Source organism: Theropithecus gelada, chromosome 10 (genome assembly GCF_003255815.1).
Source record: "Theropithecus gelada isolate Dixy chromosome 10, Tgel_1.0, whole genome shotgun sequence".
Lineage (NCBI taxonomy): Eukaryota > Metazoa > Chordata > Mammalia > Primates > Cercopithecidae > Theropithecus > Theropithecus gelada.
The window spans coordinates 38471230-38482532 of NC_037678.1; positions in this window are offsets into that span (position 1 = coordinate 38471230).

Sequence of the window (11303 nt, forward strand, 5' to 3'; positions counted from 1 at the left end):
GCTAGTTTTTTGTATTTTTTTAGTAGAGACGGGGTTTCACCGTGTTAGCCAGGATGGTCTCGATCTCCTGACCTCGTGATCTGCCCGTCTCAGCCTCCCAAAGTGCTGGGATTACAGGCTTGAGCCACCATGCCCAGACAACACCTTTAGCTTTTTAAAGCACATTTTTCAAAGAAGGAGCTTAACTAAAATTACTATGCTCCATAGAAAGTTGATTTCAATACCACACGCAAGTCGCCATGTGCGGCCAAAATGAGCAACACAGACTGTGCCTTCAATTTGTTCTTTCTCTTGGTCAGGTGATGGAGAGATGGGGAGAGCTGTAACCACTACCTCACTTCCAAATCTGGTACAGAAATTATATTGATATTTGCATTTGATAGTAAATATAAAAATTCAGTTCCATTTTCTGATTAAGGAAACAATTTATTACAGTAACAAATGAAATATATTTGATTTCATTTCATAATTCATTTTGCACTTGGCCCTCCGTTCTTCCTACTCTCTCCAATCCCACATTATATAACTTCCCTACCCACCAAAGCTTTTTAGACATATCTTGACAATGGCCCGCATCTCCCAAACCAATGGAAAATCAACTAATGAACCTGCAATTTCAAATTATTTCAAAATAAGTTCGCCACTGATCCTCATAATTTCAAAATCTGTGTATTTAATGTACACATTTTATTATTTACATATGTCTTTACTATATCCCTCTTTTTTATCTATTGATCTAAATTTTAATACATCTTGAGAAAATTTAGCTTCTTCTTTCCAAGGCAAAAGTACTATTTCTCCCTTTCCTTGAATCATTTTTATAGTAAATCCCTTTTCAGGAAGCTCATGTAGAATATGTGTCTATGTGTGTGCATTGGTGGGAGTTGTTGTTGAGTTTTTACATATGGAGAGTGAAGTGGAGGAGATTATGTTAATTCACTGTGCCATAAACTTGTCCAACCTCAATGTTTGGCCTAAACCAAATCCCTGGTGGTATTTTTTAGCGGCAATCATCCACTTTTATGTTCTTGCTTTTAAACCCATATGGTCAGCAACAGTGGACATCTGTCTCCCACTGAGACCATTTGATAAAGGTCATTTAACAGTTTTTCCTAACAATACCCTTCAGTCAGTCACCATGGGGTTGGTTTCAGATTCCATTCAGTGAGTCAGAAACTTGAAAGCACTATATCCGTAACTAATGCTTTGGAATTTGTCGTCCTCAATAGGTAATTATTTCAACAAGTTTCTTCTTGAAAACTAAGTCACTTTTGGAATTTTAATTAAATACAAAATAAGAATTTTGTATATATTAAATCTAGTTTCCATCTCAAGCACATTTTAAGTTGAATATCACTTAAATTTTAATCAACCATGTACCATTTAGAGCACAAGAACAAATACTTTCTAATAAACTATGTAAAAAGTGGTTTTAATTTGATTATTAAGGTAAGTGTAATTTATTATGTATTTGATAATCTTTCTAATCTATTGTCAAAACAACTTACATGTTCAGAGCTGCAAAATGTGCTTCAGTAAGAAAACTTATGTTCTAAAATCCCTTTTCATGTAGTCAGGATACTATAAATTATTGCATAAACACTGTCCACTTATTTTCCACTGACTTGAAAACGCCATATTGGTACTTCTGAACTAACATTCATTTTTCATACTGTAAACTGGTTTTCTGTAGCTTGTATGCTGTCATATATTCACAAGGATTCATAAAAGAAATATTTATTCTTATATATTTTTTCATATCTCATAATGTCTTTATTTTGTCTTTATTTTCCTTCAGATTTATGAACTAAGATGTTAATGCCTGAAGCTGAAATGTTTTCCCTCAGCTTTTGTACATGTAAATCTCATTTTATATTACAACTCTTCCTGCTATATTCAAGGTTATTAAAATATGTTCATATTTTTGTAGTTTTGCTAATAACATTTTTGTAAACACTTTCCCTTTGACTAGTTTAATTTGCTTTCATATTTTTTCATAATCATTACCATATCATGAATTTTGAAAACATGGATTAAGAAGAATGGGTTTAATGAAAACAACCAATTCGGTTTCTGAGTATATTTTGCCACTCTTTAGCAAACCATAAAATTGTGATAGAAGATGTCTGTTAGTTGTATGGATGGATTGTTTTAAATGCTGGCTGGGTATATATATGTAATCTTTTATTTTGTTTATTTATTTATTTTTGAGATGAAGGCTGGAGTGCAGTGGCGCAATCTCAGCTCACTGCAAGCTCCGCCTCCCAGGTTCACACCATTCTCCTGCCTCAGCCTCCCGAATAGCTGGGACTACAGGTGCCCGCCACCATGCCGGCTATTTTTTTTTATTTTTAGTAGAGACGGGGTTTCACCATGGTAGTCAGGATGGTCTCCATCTCCTGACCTGGTGATCTGCCTGCCTCGGCTTTCCAAAGTGCCAGGATTACAGGCATGAGCCACTGCACCCGGCCTTTATAGAATTTTTAGAATAGCTTTAGATTTCTAGAAAATTGACTGTAACACAGAGTGTTCTCCCATACCCCACACTCAGTTTCCTCTCTCAGTAACTTCTTACACTGGTATGGTAAATTTTTGAAACTAAGAAACCAATATTGCTACATGATATTAATTATAGTCCATACATTGTTTAGATTTCCTTAGTTGTTATCAAATGATATGAAGCCATTTCGATAGGAGAAAAATTTATGCTATATATGTACAGATTGACCACCTCCAAAGAAAGAGGGGAGGTAAATAATAAGACTCTGATGTTTTGCTATAATTTGGACAATCACAGCTTTAAATCATGGCATTTTCCAACATTTATTAGCTATGTAATCATAGTCAACTTACTTTGCCTCTTTAAGCCCTACTTCCTTTGTGTAAACATGAGCAAAACAATAATATGTTTCTCACAGATTGGTGATGAGCATTAAATGAAATGTTGCAGATAAAGTTCTTAGTAAAGTCTAGAACACAGTTAGTTCTCAATAAATGTTGGCCACTTTTGCTATTATTATTAAATTTAAAGGTTGAGGAGCAAGCAGGCTGACAGTATTCAGAATTACTCATAGAATGTTTGCATTGGTTCAGACTGATGAGTATCACAGAGCCAATATTCACATTGTCTCCAGGTACAATTTGCTCTATGAGACACCTGATATAGTAAGTAGCCCATCAGGGATCCAGCAGTAAAAAGTAAATTAGAGGAGGGACGTCCTGCCCCAACTGGTTTGACCTATTGTGGCTGAATGTTTAGGTTTTAGTGAAAATAATAATGATGTTTGATCTTCGAAGTTTTGTTTTACCGTTTCCCAAATAGCTTGCAATTATTGTGGTGTAACCACTTAACATTCTGATGAAACGAGGAAATAATTCCCTTTTCTAATTGATACTTTGTGAGTGCAACTACTTTGCATTGTGCAGAGAGAAAAAGATATATTCCAGGGATTCGCCAAATCGAAAGTGGATAAACAAGTCTCTAAATTTCCTCCTGTCCTCAGACTTGCACCATAAAGTTTCAGACCGAATAAAAGATTTTTTTTTCACTACTTTTCTTTTAGGAAAGGTAAGAGAAAAAAAGAAACAAGTGTTTTGAAGGGTAGAATTTTGTCAATTATATCAGATTGAAAAATACAAATGTGGATTATCTTCAACCCATGAAAGATTTAAGAACAGCTACAGTTCTCAGGATGAGCCAAAAAAAAAAAAATGGGTATGCATTGAGGGAGGGAATTAGGAAGGGAATTTATAGCCATTCAGACATTTTCCCAACATTAAGTGTTCACGAATTGTGCATTTGAGAGAAAGGTTTATAAATTAAGAGACTCAGTATCCAGTCCACCCTAGGATAAGTGCTGCAATGCGCCCAAGCATTCCTATTTGAGTATAGCTTTGTGCTTTGCCAATCATAGCAATGGGTGATAGAAGTAAGAGGAGCCTGCATGCAGCACTGTGCTAATGATAATGTTCCCAGTAAGAACAAAAGAGAGGCCACTCACGTCTGTAATCCCAGCACTTTGGGAGGCCAAGACGGGTGGATCACGAGGTCACACCCTGGCTAACATGGTGAAACCACATCTCTACTAAAAATACAAAAAAAAAAAACAAAAAATTATCCAGGCATGGTGGCGGGCGCCTGTAGCCCCAGCTACTCGGAAGGCTGAGGGAGGAGAATGACTTGATCCCGGGGGGCAGAGCTTGCAGTGAGCCGAGATCGCATCACTGCACTCCAGCCTGGGTGACAGAGCGAGACTCCATCTCAAAAAAAAAAAAAAGAGGCCATTAGATTTAAAAATCATTGAACGTAATCAAACACTGGGTAGGCTTGTCAGTATTTAGATTTTATAACTCTACATTTACAGCTATAAAAGAAAAAAGACATTACAAAATTTCTGTCATTAAGAAAAGTATTTATTACAAATGTGAATTTCTCTAGACTGTAAATTATTTTGAATTAGTTGACTTCATGTAAATTGATTTGTTCCATAACACAGAGTAGACTTCTTGGAAATAGGAACAAGGGTGCATTTGATCAAGATCCACTATTTTCTTATATGTATATCCCTTTTCTGCACTCCCTCAGAATACTATCTTTCACAAAACAACACACATCTCTTCCACCAACTTCTCCCTAGAATACTTCATATTCAATCAATGTCCACAAACGTTAGATACAGAATGCTAAATTACTATTAGGTTGCTGCAAAAGTAGTTGTGGTTAATGGCAAAAATCGCAATTATTTTTGCACCAACCTAGTAGTAACATTGAAAAACAGTATTAGTTATTGAACATCAGAAAGATCTTCTGGAACAGTCGTCACCACATATGAGCTGAACTATTATTTGTAGGGCATTGTAGTAAGTTGAAATTTTATCAAATTCATAAATTGATGGATATTTTGTTAAGGAATATGAAGAGCCTGTTGTATATATTAGAGTTATACACCATTGGGAGAACAAAACAATAAAACAATATAATAGTAGCAATCACGTGGTAACCTTTCCGTCACACTTACAATTTTCAATGCACTTTTCTATTTATTATTTCCTGTGTGGATGGGGTAATTGAGTGGCCAGGCCATCAGCAGTCGACAGTATCCAGACTAATGCAGTAGTGTTGCATTAATTAAAGGAAGCATCTAGTAATACTGCTCTTTTTGCCAGTCTGACACTGAATCAGGAGTCTAACGCCTGCTCATGTTTTAAGAACCATTTATCACCCATGTCATCTCAAAGCAGCGAGATGTCTGAGCCACACCTCATTTGCATTTCATCAACCACAGGCTCTCTTTCCCTGTCTCACTCTCATGTCTTTGTATTGCAGTTTTAGCTTTTTAAAGCACATTTTTCAAAGAAGGAGCTTAGCTAAAATTATTGTGCTCTATAGAAAGTTGATTTCAATACCACACACAAGTCGCCATGTGTGGCCAAAATGAGTAACACGGACTGTGCCTTCAATTTGTTCTTTCTCTTGGTCAGGTGATGGAGAGATGGGGAGAGCTGTAACCACTCTCTTACCCCCAAAATTGGTACAGAAATTTTATTGATATTTGCATTTGATAGTAAAAATACAAATTCAGTTTCATTTTCTGATTAAGGAAACAATTTATTACAGTAACAAATGAAATATATTTGATTTCATTTCATAATTCATTTTGCACTTGGCCCTCTGTTCTTCCTACTCTCTCCAATCCCACATTATATAACTTCCCCACCCACCAAAGCTATTTAGACATTCTTGACAATGGCCCACATTTCCCAAAAGAATGGAAAAATCAACTAATGAAGCTGTGCAATTTCAAATTATTTCAAAATAAGTTCAGCACTGATCTTCATAATTTCAAAATCTGTGTAATTAATGTACACATTTTATTTTTACATATGTCTTTACTATACCCCCCTTTTTATCTATTGATCTAAATTTTAATACATCTTGAGAAAATTTAGTTTTTCTTTTCCAAGACAAAAGTACTACTTCTCTCTTTCCTTGAATCATTTTTATACTAAATTCCTTTCAGGAAGCTTACGTAGAATATGTGTCTATGTGTGTGCACAGATATATACAGATGCCTCCCTTCTATACCCCATTCTGCCATTAGTTGATGTGTATTTCACTTTTGCTTTTCCCTTCCCATTTCACTACTAGTTAAAAATTCTAATCTTGAGTTCTAATTCACACTTAATTTTACTCATGTGTACTTGTACCTGACAAATAATTATGCTACATAAATTCCATCCATTAGAGTTGTGGTGGAATGGACAGAAAACCATTAACCTTACTTCAGTGCAGATGGGATTGCAAATGCAGATGACAAGGAGAACATTTTTATTTTTTCTTTATATAAGTTTACCTTATTTATTCTAATACAAGGCTCAAGTATCATTTATAGTGAAACATTACAATATTCTTAAATGTTCACATCCTTAATGTTCTGTAAATGAAGCATAAACTCATTTGTTGAAACAAATGCAACAATGTATTTCATTCCTCAGATTATTGATCCTGATATAAATAAAACTGTTCAGAACTTGCACAAAGATATTTAAACAAACAAATAAACAAAAACTAGAGAAGAAGTGAAAGAAAAGAATGCTTTTTAAATTACTTAATCATTGTTGATGGACTGAAAACATCCAGCTTACATTTCCTAAATGAAATCTGATATTTTCTTGGAGAGTAGTGAGGAGTGGCAGAGGGTAGATAGAAAACAGAGTGTATTTTGAAAAATGTAAAATTTAGAGCAGCTTAATTTAAACAGTCCTTGTGTGTCAAAGAGCTATTAATATAATTTTCATGATTTGAATGTAAGTGAATCTGAACTAGCATATGTTCTAAGTTTCTTTTAAGTTGCACATGGATTTAAAATGTAGGGGGAAGATCACTCGAAAAATATGTTTTTGCTTTTGAAAAATTTCCAAATGTTTAAAAAGTACTTTTCAAATCAAACATAGCCATATGCATCCAGGTTTTGTCATCCTCACTATTGAAGGATAAAAAGAACTAGAATTAAGGCACTATGGATGGAGAGATGATACGTATGTTGCAAAATTAAAAATCAGTTTATTCTTTAGAGAATTTGTTAAAAAAATGAATTTAGTCCTTATGGCAATTTAACCCAAAGAATATAACACCTATCCTTAGCGACTTAGGATGGGATCATGGAGGATATTAATCTGTCACAAAATGATTCTGTCACTCTTTCCAGAAGTGGAAAAGTGCAGAAATAGAAAATGCATGTGATATTGCTATTTTGTTTTTTTCTAAGTCTTGTTACTATTGGTGGAAAACAATGTTCCAAAGGAAAGAACATTTAGATAAATTATGGCATGAAATATCATTTTCAATCCTTTATGCATAGATACATGGATAATCACTGAACATCTTTGGCATCTGTCTTCCAGATACAGTCACGATTCCTTCACAGTATCTAGAAATTAAATAGATGTGAATGAACACTTTCAAAAAATGTAAAAACAATAAATATCAGTTATTTTGAAATAAGTAATTTTTAATAAGAAGCATTTTTAGTTAAAAATTAGAAAATAGAGAGCTATATTTAGACAATTAGTTACTCAATGTTTTTACAAATAACAGAAGAAACATATTTTGACATTTTTTGTTTTAAATAAATGCAAATATATAGATGCAAAACAAATCAAACATTGCTGCCAACAAAATATGTGTGTTGTCTGTAATTCTCAAACACTGAGTAATATTCAGCGAACGTCAACACATGCCTTTGGTGGTCAGTTAAAATACATTACGATGAATTTTAAATTTGATTCCAAAATGAACACACTATTTTCTTAGCATTTAGTGTCTGCCGTTTTTTTCTATTTTCTTCTTTTCTTTTCTTTTTTTTTTTTTTTTTGTCTCAGGTGGAGTCTCACTCTGTCACCCAGGTTGGAATGCAGTGGCGCAAACTCGGCTTGCTGCAACCTCCGCCTCCCAGGCTCTAGCGATTCTCTCACCTCAGCTGCTCCAGTAGCTGAGGTTACAGGTACGTGCCACCATGCCCACCTAATTTTTGTACTTTTGGTAGACATGAGATTTCACCATGTTGGTCAGGCTGGTCTCGAACTCCCAACCTCAGGTGATTCACCCACCTTGGCCTCCCGGAGTGAGGGAGGAGACTAAAATAATATTAATAATTGTAGAAAAATCACTGAGTATGTTGGTGTAGACCTGTGGTCCCTGCTACTTGGGAGTTTGAGGCAAGGAGATTGCTTGAGCCCAGGAGTTTCAGAAAAGCCTGGGCAACATAACAAGACTGCATCTGACTTATAAATTGTGGAAATGTAGAAATTTAAATTTATGCTCTCAAAATTTGTATCGCAAAGGGATTTTTGTGTGTTTTGTAAGTAAGTTGTCCATGAAGAGTTTATAGAAAACACTTCATCTAATTGAATAACATGTATTTTGCTGCAAATAAACAGTTCCAGAAGCAGCGACGCTTAAGACCAATATGGTAAGAATTTAACGTCATAATTTTGTCATTGTAGATTATCTAAAATATTTACTTGACTGGGCCTGGTGGATCATGCCTATAATCCCAGCACTGTGGGAGGCCGAGGTGGAGGATCACCTGAGGTTAGGAGTTCGAGTTCAGGCTGGCCAACATGGTGCAATCTTGCCTCTATAAAAAGAAAAGCACAAAGATTAGCCAGGCATGATGGCACATGCTTGTATTCCCAGCTGCTCAGGAGGCTGAGGCAGGAGAATCACATGAACCTGGGAGGCAGAAGTTGCAGTGCACCAAGATCACACGATTGCCCTCCAGTCAGGGTGACAGAACAAGACTACGTTTTACAAAATAAAACAAAATACCCACTCAAAGTCCTCATATCACATTCTGAAACTTTGAGTTTCAGAACTTTTTATACTTAGTTGTTTAAAGAATCATTGGAAACTTCCAAAAACCATGAGCTACTGGACGTCAGTCAACACATTTGTGTGTATCCTGGAGTACCTAGAATACCGTCTTCCTTGTAAGAAGCATTTTGATTGTTTTTTGAGAGGGGGATGCACTCTCTAACCAAGTCTGGAGTGCAGTGGTGAGATCTTGGCTCACTCCCATCTCCATTTCCTGGGCTCAGGTGATCCTCACGCTTCAGCCATCCAAGTAGTTGGGACGGTAGACCTGTGTCACCATGCTCGGCTGATTTTGTAGTTTTTTAGAGACTGAGTTTTGCTTTGTTGCCCAGGCTGGTCTTGAACTATTGGGTTCAAGTGTTCTGCCTGCCTCAGCCTCACAAAGTGCTGGGGTTACAGGCATAAGATATTCAGCCTTAATAGTTGTTTAATCTGAATAAATAGACAAATGCATTTTTATATAATGGAATGTCACAAGTAATATACCTCATGCATCTAACGATTACATATTTAAATATTGCTTACATTTGTATTATTTTTAATATTTAAGGATGTATAAGTTTTGAGGTGTTATGTTGAGAAATTATGCCATACAAAGGAAATAAATTAGAAATAGGTCATCAGTAGCAAAGAAGATTGCAATGTATTTTCTAGTATCATTCATCTGGAATCATAACATTGTGATTGCAGATTAGCATTTCTTACACTTTTTATTAGCTCCAACTCACGTTCTATGAAATATACCTTTTCAAGCCATACATTGCACTTTAGAATTCTGGTGATCAATTATTTTTCTAGGTGGAAAGTTGAAAGTTCCAGGTTTCTCTCTCTGTTATAATGTTCTTTCAGGTAGCGGTAGATGACCATATTTAAGTAATTGAATGTCTTATAGTAATAAACCCTATCACAGAAGTACTTACAAAAAACTAATTGTAGCATAAATATTAATTAGTAGTATTAGGGATATGAAAGATCAACATGTTCTGTTATAGATCTATTTCTCCATGTACTTTATTATACTTCATGTGGTTTCCTTTTTCTCTTGGCTTAAGCTCGTATTTCATTGACCAATTAGGCTTGTTTTTGTTTCTATTTCCCTTCGTTCTCACATTTTAAATTGAAATTTTTGTGGAGTCAGGGTCTTGCTCTGTTGCCCAGGCTGAAGTACAGTGGCATTATCTTGGCTCACTACTGTCTCCACCTCTAAAGCTCAAGTGATCCTCCCACATCAGCCTCCCAATCATCTGGGATACAGGCACACACCATCATGCCTGATTCCTTTTTGTATTTCTGTGTAGAGAGGTGTTCTCATTATGTTGCCCAGGCTGGTCTCAAAGTCCTGAACTCAAGCAATCCACCCACCTTGGCCTGGAAAAGGGCTGTGATTACGGGTGTGAGCCACCATGCCTGGGTAACATTGAGGTTTATTTAAAGGAATTGATGAGTACTGGGTATGGTGTTGCACACTGGTTTTCTCAACACTTTGGAAGGCAGAAGTAGAAGGTTTCCTTAAGCCTAGGAGTTTGAGATCAGCCTGGGCAATATAATGAGGCTTTGTCTCTACAAAAATAACAATCAAAATATTAGCCTGGCATGATGGTATACACCTGTAGTTCCAGATATTCAGGAAGTTGAGGTGGGAATATTGCTTGAGGTCAGGATATTGAGACTATAGTGAGCCATAATCATGCCACTGCATTCTAGCCCTAGGTTGACAGAGTGAAACCCAGTTTCACATAAACAGATTCGTAAGAAACTCTTGATGCAACTCATTATATTTTTTATTACTTAGCAGTGTGTCCCCAAGAAAGTGTCAGAGCCTTTACCTGGACCTTCCAATGAAAAAGGAAACAGTATAGTCAAAGGAAAAGGAGAATGTGAGAACTGTATTTTATTTAAAAAGTCATTTGATGGAATGCTTCTTTTAAAATATGAGTACCAAGATAGTCTAATAGCCAAATAAAATGTCCTGTTAAGTGTATAATAAGTAAAGGAGAAGTCAAATGGTGATAAGTTGTGTTTTTAATCAAGGTTCCGTAGTTGATAATATTGGGAGTACCACTAAAGGAGCTGTGCCATGAGTTCCATTTTAAGACACTCTAAGACCTGAGGCAAGTCAATAAAGAGGGAAGAGGAAATGAATAAAAGAGAAAGAAAGCATGAGGAGGGCGGAGTGTACATGGAATAAATTAAAAAAAAATGTGGGTGTATGTAATGGAGGGTAGGAAAGTCAAACTGTTCTGTAGAAGAAGGAAGAACAGGGTGTCAGAAATAGGAAAGAAGATAAAGTGAGTTTTCAGTACGAAAATGTGTCAGAGAATCAGAGTAACATTTTCCTACTCTTGCTGTCATCCTCCCTACGGGGGAGGCATTAAGGATTGAGGTATTTTACCACACAGACCTGTGTTTTATCTACCATATATGAGCA